This window comes from Amblyomma mixtum, chromosome 3, assembly GCF_055824585.1.
Source record: "Amblyomma mixtum isolate Tamu chromosome 3, ASM5582458v1, whole genome shotgun sequence".
NCBI lineage: Eukaryota > Metazoa > Arthropoda > Arachnida > Ixodida > Ixodidae > Amblyomma > Amblyomma mixtum.
In genome coordinates this window covers 423,493,869-423,505,413 of record NC_143014.1, presented here as the reverse complement: position 1 = coordinate 423,505,413, position 11,545 = coordinate 423,493,869, and the positions used below count along the sequence as shown (strand labels likewise).

The window sequence follows — 11,545 nt, the reverse complement described above, 5'->3', positions numbered from 1 at the left end:
GGAGCCGCCGACATCAGCCGCTTCTCTTCCAGCTGGACAGAGTACTTGACGCCCCTCTCCGTTTTTGGTGCTTTTCGTGCCGCCGCGTTCAGCCGCTTCTATTCTCCAAGGTGAGCGGCGCGCTCAGCGTCCCTCGCTGATTTCTCTGTTTGACACGGCATATCTCTCGCCTCCTCTTAGGTCGCCTTGGCCGCCTGCTCACCTTTCTGTGCGGTTACATAAAGCTCCTGACTCATTCGGCTCAATTGCACGGCCACGATTGCAGCACTAGTGCCGCCGAGCATCGTGGAATGCCTAATGTATTTTCGTGAACTAACATGCTGTGGTGATTGTCGAGGCCATAGTCCAATAAACAAAATAAAGGCGGTGGCCGAGCGGTCCGAGATGTAGAGGGACGAAGCACCGGCGCTGGTACGAATCCCGCTCAGGGTGCGGGGATGGGAAACCTTTTTTCTGCTGGATAGCGGTTTCATAGAAAATTTTCGAATGTTTCGGCGTCAGCTTGGCCATTGTTTCTGAATGATATGCGCATGAGTTTGCCGAGATTGGGAGTGTAGTTTTACTTGCGTAAGTTACGCCCGGGCTGTGGGGCAAGCCGTAGTCAAATACTCTGCCATTCGATTACCATTTACCAAAAATTCAGTGCGCGGGTAGTTTTTGCATTACGCCTTCATTATAATGCGTCAATCACGGAGGGAATCGGACCTGCTGCCTCGGTCACACTAACACAACGCCGTAGCCCCCTGGTCTATCTAAGCGGATATAGCGCTACTTCCGAGTATACGTATCATCTTGTCGGAAGAACACGTATGATCTGCATATATGATATAGAAAAGCGTTTCAGAACAGTTGAACCTCACGTTCAGCTCTGATAAATCTCCGTTGAATCAGAATGCAGCAACGAAGGCGTGGACCCTTTTGACGCGCTACGATTGCTATTTCTGCTTGTGTAAGCCAACCAGTTACATTGGCTATACTACTGATAAGACGAATGCTTCACTGGACGGTGGGTAGTCCAGTTACGGCGCTGCCAAAAAAATAAAGAAGTCAGGAGAGAGATAACGGGGCAGGATGGGTCATCTAAAGGACGAATCCCTCTGAAGAATACCAGGGCACAAGTGCTTTTTAACGCTATAGCGTGAAGGGTCCCGTTGTGCAGAAAATCCGGCGTCGTCGTCGGCTGTGGCGTGAGCGAAAAAGCGGATGGACCACCTGCCACCTAGGTCATGTGACAGTGCGACGTCATCACAACCCGCCCACTGTGGCAGGCGGCAACTTGCCCACCGGGCTGTAAGAAAACTGCCCACCGTAGCAGGCGGCAGTTAATGATGGATTGGTAGCGAGAGGTTGCTGCAGCTACCTGCCGATGAAGGTGCGCATCGCTTAACCGTTGCGCCACTGCGCCAGCAATGGTATCAGGACTCCCAACGATCTATGAACGTAGAGTAGAGGATGACCGATTCCGCATATATGGGCATTAACACATAAACGCTGTTGCGCAACGCCCTAATATGTCTCCTGCAGTATTTTACCTGCAATGGACAACAAAATATGTCAACGCAAGTCGCAGAGCAAAGCGAGCGTAGACATTTGTTCATCGCCCAAGCAGCGGGTTACCTGGGATATTTCTTTGCGCACGGACTTCACGCCAACATTTCTGTGAAACAAGGTTTATAGAGTTCGACACCGGCGACCACAAAAAAGCAGACCTTGCGTTCATCACCGGTTTCCGATCATGTGTTGTTTTCGAGGCGCCTGCTTTTAAGAAATGATTTTAGAACAGGTGTGTTAATGACGGTCTAACAGCAGAATTCGCGCCTGCCTTTGTTTTCGTCGCGTCGCGTTTGTGGTGTTGCTCAGACAATTAGTGTGGTTACACTTCAGCCCCTCCGATTGAATCCACAACGGAAGTTGCAGTGATCGAGACTCTTTTTTCGGCACGAGCACTTTTTCAATGAGCGTGCGTATTTAGTTCTTCAAACGTTGACTTCCGAGGAAACAATGCGGATTAATATGTTTACCGCATAAATGGAGAGGCTGACTACCAGACGGAGCCGATCACTGTGATACGTGTTGATGCCAAAGGAAGCAAGTGATTTCTGATAATGAAGAAAGCAGACACGAAATCAGATGGTCACATGTTTCAAGACATGTTACACACCACGTACAATTTTGAAATTTGGCACTGTTTACACTGACTCGAATGCAATGTGTTCTCTGAAACACACTGCTCTTTAGCATGCACACAGAAAGGAGAGGCACAGTTCGAAACCTGCGTCTCCGCTGCAGACAGACCAAGTGTAGGTCTCGGAAAAGTTCTGTGCTTTCCTCCTACGGGCGGCTGTTGCCTGTTGTCATGGCACGCAGATCCCACTTGATGTCCCACGGCAGGTCACTGATATCCATGCCTTCTTTGATGACGGTCAAGAGGCACAGGGTCTTCAGAGAAGGTGAGAAGTCCAGGACGTGCATGTCGGAGTGATCCCTGAGTGTGTACTCACTGAAATAAAACTCGTTCACATTTTCCTCGCTCTCGTCTTTGGTGGCTGGACTCGTGCCACCAAATATAAAGAGTCGATCGCCGACTATGCAACAGCACTGGCGCCTCCTCGCAGTTGGTCCCGTCCCCTTAGTCTTCACGAGGCTCCACTTTGAGGTCTTGGGGCTGTACTTGAAGACGCTGCCGAAATGGGTCTTCAGGATTCCATTGTAGCCGCCGAAGATGTACAGTTCCCCCTTGTGCACAAACGACGAATGGCTACGGCGGCCCACGGGGATCAAGCCTTCGATGCGCGGGTACACCCAGGTGTCGGTAAGTGTGTCAAAGTAGGCCAGCTTTTCGCTGTAAACCTCGTTGCGAGTATGAAACGGTCCGTGGGCGTCGCTGCGGCCGCCCCATATGTACATACGGTCTTCAATGGCCGAGGCGGAGTGAAAGCCTCGCCATCGTGGGGGCTTGCCCTTGGCGCACACACGTTGCCATTGCAGGCTCTCCAAGTCAAGAAAGTCGACGTCTTGAGAGAAACGGTCAGCCTCGAGTCCTCCAAAAACATACATGCGTTGACCGATGACGCACGCAGTGTGGCCGTCGCGCGGCCATGGCACACGGCCGCCTACCTCTGGGCGGCTCCACGTTTCGGCGATGGTGTCAAAGCAGTGCACCACGTTGCACGCTCCATTGTCATCTCTCCCACCCCAGAGGTAAACGCGACCCTTGTAAGCCACAACAGTGTGACCATACCTCTGGTAGGGCACGTCATCAGGGTCCGACTCGACCCGCAGCGGTGTCCAGCGCAGCGATACCGGGTCCAGCACCTGAATATCAATGGGACCGCGGGTGACGTAGTCCTCACCCGTGCCGTAGCCGCCGAACGAGTAGACCCTGTCGTCCACGGTGACGGCCGCGTGGTTCACGCGGCGTGGGGCACCCTCCAGTCGCATCGTCCACATCTTGTCGTGATGACCTTCCGCTTTCTCGACAGCGGCCGAGCCTTCTGCGTCCGGTTACCGGTGAGAGCACGAGCCGGGGTTCGAGATCTGTTGGCCGCTTCTTCGTTTCCCCGCGTGGCGTTGAAGCCGATGCCGAGGGCTGCACCATCGCTGACTAAAAATCTCGCCTCTTGACACTCTTTCCAGTATTTTCTCTCAAATCTTCTCACGTCTTCACCCTATTTTTGCAAAGTGCCTTGGAAACTCGGGTTTCAAAGGCTCTTCAGGAATTCTGAGCTTTTTCTTTCTCTCGATATTGGACTGCGGTTGGCGAGGCGCCCCCGCGCTTCCGCCTGCTATCCTGTAAACTGAGCAAATACATGGCGCAAGCGCTTTCGCCCCTCTGCGAGCCAACAGCCGCAGATCTGCGTGATTTCGAGCAGCAGTGCTGGAATATCTTTGATTTTTTTGTTCCTTCTAGCCTCGTTCAGTAGCGGAGCGTGGATCACTGGACGGCTAGAACGAGGACAACAAAGTGTGCCTCCGGAATGCTGATATACTTATTTATCCATAGTGCTGGAATATCTGTGATTTTTTTGTTCTTTCTAGCCTCGTTCAGTAGCGGAGCGTGGATCACTGGACGATTAGAACGAGGACAACAAAGTGTGCCTCCGGAATGCTGATATACTTATTTATCCATAGCGCTGGAATATCTGTGATTTTTTGTTCCTTCTAGCCTCGTTCAGTAGCGGAGCGTGGATCACTGGACGGCTAGAACGAGGACAACAAAGTGTGCCTCCGGAATGCTGATATACTTATTTATCCATAGTGCTGGAATATCTGTGATTTTTTTGTTCCTTCTAGCCTCGTTCAGTAGCGGAGCGTGGGTCACTGGACGATTAGAACGAGGACAACAAAGTGTCCCTCCGGAATGCTGATATACTTATTTATCCATAACTCCACATCTCCATAGTTGTAGAAGCCCACACATGTGGGCCAGGCGTCAACTGAAGACGCCGTGTCCAGCATGTCAGCGCATGCAAACGCTGCCTTGCCGTATACCACGTGTTTCAGGGAATTCGACTCAAAAATTTTCAAAAACAGCCTTTTTGGGGTAAAAATATGGCTGTTGCGGCATAGTATTACCAGTGACGGCGGACACCGGAAAGACGATGAGTTGTCTTATGTACTAAGCTGGTTAACTAATTCGTGATAACTAACTTTTTAACTATCACAGATAGGCAACTGGTATCGATTAGAGATTTGTAGCCGGTCGTTAGTAATAGTCATATCAGGTTTTAGAATTTCAAAAACGGGATTGCCCGCTGTGGCTCGACAAAATCCGGCTGCATCGTGCGAAAATACATGGGCTTTCGAAAGCATGCAGGAAAAGCAGCCCATCCAGTGCACTTAACAAGTTGAAAAAGCCAAATTTTGTCGAGACACAGCGCCAAGGGTAATTGCGTTTTCGAAATTCTAAAAATGATATGGATGTTACCAATGACCGGCTGCGAATCTCTAAATGCAACTAGACGCCTAACTCTACTAGTTAAAAAGTTAATTAAAAGTTAGTTAACCAGCTTACTACTTAAGATGATTCACCGCTTTTCAGGTGTCCACCAACACTGGCAATACTATGCAGCAAAAGTCACATTTTTTACCCCCAAAAGCCTATTTTTGAAATTTTTTTAAAGCGTTCGCTGAAACGTCCGGTATGTGCTTCAGTGTCTGCGGTTTGAGAGGGTGGGGAGAGGAGGCTTGCGTGCGTTACCCAACAGCCTCAGTGATTCAGCGCTGTCTGCTGCGCTGTACGCACGTGAGGGCATGCGCGACACCCCTTTGTTTTTGTTCAGGAGAGAGGAAGGGCAAAATAGCATCGCTTGTTTGGCTGTTTATCGCAGAGAACGGCTCGAATTTGCTTGCGGTCGCGGCTGCGGTGCATGCTAAGGATGAAAAAAAAGTTGCGCTCTGGGCGTCCTCGCCGTGCAACGGCTGTTGTGCTCGTGTATTTCGTGCTTCTGTCGGGCCTGGTCGAGAGCTGAGACATGAACCATGCCGTGTAGACGGCGTCCATGTTGACTCTGCAGCGATGGTAGCGGCCTCGTCCCTGTTGAGCTTCTTTGATAGCGCGTGACAGCGGCCGTGGCGCCTGGAGCACGTCACTAGTATGACACTGCGTTCAAGGGGCTCTGAAACACCTTCCGAGGAGAGAGAGAGAGAGAGAGAGAGAGAGACTTCAATGAATAATGCAGAGGTCTGCCTGGTTATAGGCCTGGCATGCTACTCCAGATGAGGGTGAAAGAAGAGGGTGAAAGAGAAAAAGAAAAAGACATCAAACATACTCAACACTCACGCACTCACAAACACACATGATTATCAAAGTATGTCCTCTAAAACCGTGTCCCTTAGAAAAACTAAGACAGCTTTTGTCCCTCGCTCAGCCGAAGTCGCATCAGTCCAGGGTCCAAGGACATGCTCCAGGTGCACGGGGTCGTCCTGACGAAGTCCTAAAGCACCTAACAGTGCCTTGCGATGAGTATTAAAGATTTGGCAGTGGCACATCAAGTGTTGAATATCCTCGCTCACACCACATGTCGGACACAGAGGGCTACTTGATACACCAATTTTATAAAGATAAAATTTAGTAAAGGCCACGTCCAGACGAATTCGGTGCAGGCAATTGCAGTCACGTCTATCTAATTTGCGTGACATGCGGAATTCACAAGCGGGGTCGATGCGAAAGAGGGGTCTGTATTGACGCCGCGGATCACACCACAAAGAGCGTTGCATCTGCCAGGATTTAGTAGCGAGAAGTCTCGCGCCATCGCTACGAGAAAAGGGTATGGGTAGGAACAAGGAGGTGTCGCCATGCGCCGATCTTGCTGCACCGTCAGCACGACCATTGCCTGCGAGGCCGCCGTGAGCGGGTAACCACTGAAGCACAACACGGTGACGTAACTCACAGGCCTCGGTGTGTAACCTGTTCAAGTCATCGACGATCTGCTCCTGAAGGCTTTCTGATGACTTTATCGACGGTAGTGCAGCGCGAGAGTCACTGAAGATAACCCACGCTGTTGGCGGTTGTTGTAGGATGTAAGTAAATGCAACACGCAGAGCAGCCAGCTCGGTAGCAGTAGTCGAGGTGCGGTGACTGAGTATCGCTGAAATTGTGGTGCACGTTGACGGAATCCAGACGCCAGTCGCTGATGATAAGGACGTGACAGAGCCATCAGTGTAGATGTGGCGGTACGCATTGTAGCAACTATAAATGTGCTCAAGCGCAAAGTATATAAGTGCAGGATTGGGGGTGTTTGTTTTTCCGAGGAGAGCACATAAAATATCTCAATCACTGAGCTGTGTTGTCATGAAAACCTGAGCCAAATAATACACTTCTACACGCAGCAGAATACCCACAATCACGCGCTAAAGTTGGCGAGCCTTTCCCGGGCGACTTTTTCATGCTCGCACCCTCCTCCGTCGCTCGTCCGTGCGTATACAGCTTGAGAGGTGGCTATTGGTTAGATTCTTTCAGACGTCAGGCAGCTACCGTGGCCGCGGCCTTTAAGACGCGTAGCCCCGGCGGGTCAGGAAGCTATGCGCCGGAGCGCCGACCTTCCAGCGTGCAAAAAGTGACGAGAGGAGAGGGAAAGGCGCGAAGACGCTGAAATCCAAATTTTGCCTGCAGATAACTCAGCTGCTACAAACGCATTCAAAAAAACCTTTCTGGCCAATATTCGTGAAGCGGCGTGCATCCCAGGCATACCGCAACTTTATTACAGCCCCTTTCTGAGCACCTTTAACGGGAGTGCAGCAATGTTTTATCTTAGTACCACCTGAAGCTCTCCGTGTTGTGTTCTTGTGTTTAGTTGTTTAATAGACCGGTGTTTTGGCTCCTGCTGTAGGGTGAGGCCAGGGTTGATGGCTCAGCTGACCAGAGTGCATGCACCCAACGTGCGCAGTGATAGAAGGACAAAGAAGCTGGGAGAGAAATGTAGGTGACCTGGAGAGCAGGCAAAGCCCCCGACGCAGAATGAGCAGCTCATTCACTTAGACACTTTCTAACTTCAGTAACGACGTAAATTCATGAGGCGATGTCCCTTGAGACGCGATGAACGATGGCGACGGCCGTCGCCTACCGTTGCCGCTGGTACTTGCACCGGAACGGAGCGACGAGACTTGGTGAGCGGCTTATTTCCTCTGTCGCTTCGTTGCTGCGGCTTCAACGTTCAGTAGCCTCGAGTTATCAGCGCGCTAGTAGCCCGTTTTTACGAAATAACAGCCTAAAGTGCGATAAAAGAATCTCTATTTCTTATAATACATTGTATTTATAAGGGACAGTGCGCCTAACTACATTTTGTGGCGCTTAGATTTGTAAGAAGTTTCTGAGCGAGACATACGCCACGACCTCCTTTCTTGCTCCACTACTTATAGCAGGCTTTCACTGAACTGTTTCGGTACATGGCTTATCATGAAGCTAGCGTCGGCAGCTCCTTCGCTCAAACCGCGCTAGAAAAATAAATTCCGCTTGCAAAATAGCTAGATCGGAATTTACGTACCCGCAAAGCATTCTGCTTTCAGCTAATCTCGAGAGCTTGTAGGTGGGTTTGCGTCGCGTGAGCAAAGTATGCGGCGTTTTCTCGTGTCGTAGCATAATGAAAACACCTAATTCGCTCATCCCATCCGCACATTTCTAGCCTTGTCAAAGAACTAGCACTGCCCGTGGCTGAAAGTGAGGCGCCTGTGTGATGCTATTTCCCTCCGATAATCCAAGTGCGGCCGCCCGTTGCATTGTTCTCTTCAACATCGTTTGCTCGCACGCGATGGACCATTGGAGGAGGAGGTAGAAGAGGAAAGGCAAGAGGTTAACCGGAAGAATAATCGGTTTGCTACCCTACACGGGGGGAAAGGAGTGAGGGGATAAAAAAAAAAGAAAGAGAAAGGAGAGTAACAGAAAATTGAAGTCACTCTAAAAAGCCCGTGTTCGTTGAAGTCACAGCCTATCGTGCAGGCCAGAAGCTCGCAAGAAGCGGAGCAGTGCCTTGGAGGCCTTCACCGCCGACGATCATGGCGTTCTTGCGTACTTCTTTTATGGACCATTGGAGGGTGCCACTAAAGAAGTACGCAAGTTCTAGCTCAGGGGTCTCTAGCGTGTCCCCTAGCGCGATAGATGAAGACACACACGTACACAATATGCGCAGAAGCCCCTGAGTCTGTCCCAACGCTCGTTCGCACTTCTTGTGCTGCCAGATTGCGACCAGCCTTTCACGCAAAGCTCCGCACAAAAACCAGACCCAAATTCTCCTACAGAGCCCATACATATTGAAGAAATAAGAACAGCACAAAAAACGGGACGAAGAAGAGGAGTGGCACACACAGCGTTGAACTCACGACTGATCGTTATTGAGGGAAGTGCAAAGAAGGAAAACAAAGCGCAGCAACCGCGCATGTCACAAGATACACAAGCAGGCGCAGAAAGATGTAGTGCACCCAAATGCGCACGCTGAAGGCAAACAACAAAGGTGAATAGAATACAGCAACTGTCGCTTTGCTCCTTGGTCTAAGAACACGTCCAGGCTGTTCAAGCACAACCTCCAACGGGAGCGTGAGATTGTCGACGCTTATCATACCGCTGAGGCTGGTCTTTCGCGCGTCAGCAAGCCTTCACTCGCACGCCACTAAAAGAGATTAGTTTCTTCGGCATATCTTTTTTGTAATCATTAGGCCATATTTCTGTAAGCTATTCATCCGTGTTGGCTGCCCGCAGTGCGCGCATTTGGATGCAGTTTATCTTTGTTGGCCGGCATCTGTATCTTGTGACATAAACGGTTTCTTGCTTTGTTTTCCTTCTTTGCATTTAGGGTCAGTCGTGAGATCAGCGCTTTGTGTATCGCTCCTTTTCTTGGTCCCATTTTGTGCGCTGTTTTTTCTTCAATGTGGACCTATGCCTTCATTTTTTTGTGCGAACGTGCCTATTTGCGATTGCGACTTGCTTCTCCTGTATGATGAAACGGACCGCGTCGTGGTTTAGGTGAGCCGCTCATCCACCGGATCAGAGATAAGCTCTGCACGCAGTCTCCGTCACGGAAGTGCTTGAAGCGCAGTGCACTCGCTGTGCATGGCAACGATCCACTGCGCTGCGAGATTTCGATCTCGCGGGAAGCTGTGGAAGAGCCGTCGTCGCCATGGCTACCAGTGCATGTGCACCCCAAAGCGGACCTTGCCATGTTGAATCAATCGCTAGAAACTCGGCAGCCATGCTTTATGCGCCCACAACTGCCGTTTTCGCCACAAGCAGAGGATGAACAGCACAACCCTACAAGTCGACCTCTTTTCGGCGACGGTTCTTTCTCCACTGTTCTTTCTTGCGCTCGCCGCGAAGCGCGGAGTGTAAACGAGGAACTTTTGGTCCCAGTAAAAACTGTAAAAAAAAGTTTCCCGCATGTGATCTACAAGTTGCCCACTTACGAACTCTCCCTGCTTACAAGATTTGAAAACGGCCTGGGTGTTCCTTTAAGGCCGGCCGCGTGACATGCAGTGCATGGGCCAAACTGCAGCGTGATAAGTAACGAACCGCCTCCCCCCCCCCCCTCCCTCCCAACCCAATCGAGATGTTTTACATAATACAACCGTGCCAAACCATATTCTTTCCAGGAAATAAGTCCTTTGATTTAGTAAGTACCCTGGCGTGAACGGCACAGTCTCGCTGCCTCCCGCTTTCAACCGCAACACGAAATTGAAATGAACCCGTGCTTTCCAACCTCCTCATGCTTAAACTGCCAGAACAGTCCGTGCAGTAGACCACGCTGAGTGGGTCCCGCCGGCCGGCCGGTCCAAACTGTCACATAGGGATCCGCCTGGGAGCGACTGCCTGTACCTAGTTCCTCTCGGCGGAGACGCTAGGCGCCATGCGTCAGCCATGAGTTTGGCATTCCCATGGGCAGCCGCTAATTACTTGCGGACTTGAACCGCGCGTCTCTACAGTGTGACGTATGGATAAACGACATGCTGGGGCCAGCGCGTCTCCAGCGTCTGTTTTGGGCGCAGGGTGTGCTGCGTACCCTTTCAAACCTAACAGAGTCGCCAGTGCGCACCTGAAAGCCTGTACCAGAGATAAGCACTCTGCAAAAGGCCTTATGCATAAAAATGGGGCTTTTGAACGAACAGCATACCAATTCTTTTCCTTTTGCAAAATGAGCACTGCAAGCACTATACATGTGCCCTACAGGTATCAATTTGGCAGCTATTCCTTTTGTTGAGGTAAAGACCCGGATGCCGTTTAACGCACAGCCAGCAAAGTCCGCATTGTAAAGCTTCCGTAGGCACGCATTCTCATACTCAAATTATTTATGCACAGATGTCGCCTTGGGCCAAGCATTCGTTTAGTGTTGCCCTAGCCAATCTAGAGAGGTACATTACGCGCGTAAACACTGCCTTCCACGAAGTCCGCCATCAGCCCCCGTGGTAGCGGAAAGCAGGCAATGAAGGCAGGGCTGAATGTCCGAAACCGTTATTTTACACTGCCCCGAATCACTAGGAGCGGAGGGGAAACAACCTCTATACCGCAGGCGTTTTCCGCTACTACATCGAAAGCCGGATGCGCTGCTTGCTCGGACACGCGCGTGTGGCCGCGCAAGCAGCCGTGCAGAAGTTTCGGCTGATCGATGGGGCAGGCTCAGCGCCGTGCGTGCATATGCGCACACAAGACACGGGGCAATGCGTCGCTGCGCTGTGCCAGACGATCTTAACGATTCCGCCGAGCGCACTGAGCGAGACTGGTTGGCTTCGCCCATCGGTTAGGCGCACGCCGCGTCGCGCTTGCTTCGAGACCCGCGCGCCGGCTTAGCTGCTACATCGAGACACGCTCTCTGTCTCAGACGCTGCCCGGGCCGCGAGTGAGCTGCGCTGGCGGCATTGGGCCACCCAAGGACTGCACGATGCAGCGCGCGCTTTGTCGTGAACTTTGCCGCTGTCTCATCGTCCACTAGCGTCACTATGGTTCCACCGACACTCGCCGTCCATCACTCTTCAGTGGGCTCCTGTTAACATCCTAATGTGCCGTAGCATCCCAACCCCCCTCCCACTGCAATGCCGAATGGCGCTGTGGGCATCGGATAAA

General features: G+C 51.3%; 1 pseudogene; it reads right to left on the bottom strand.

The window, feature by feature from the left end:
• Positions 1 to 2,331: 2,331 nt before the first annotated feature.
• Positions 2,332 to 3,450, bottom strand: LOC149357916 (kelch domain-containing protein 3 pseudogene; annotated as a pseudogene).
• Between the last annotated feature and the right edge of the window lie 8,095 nt (positions 3,451 to 11,545).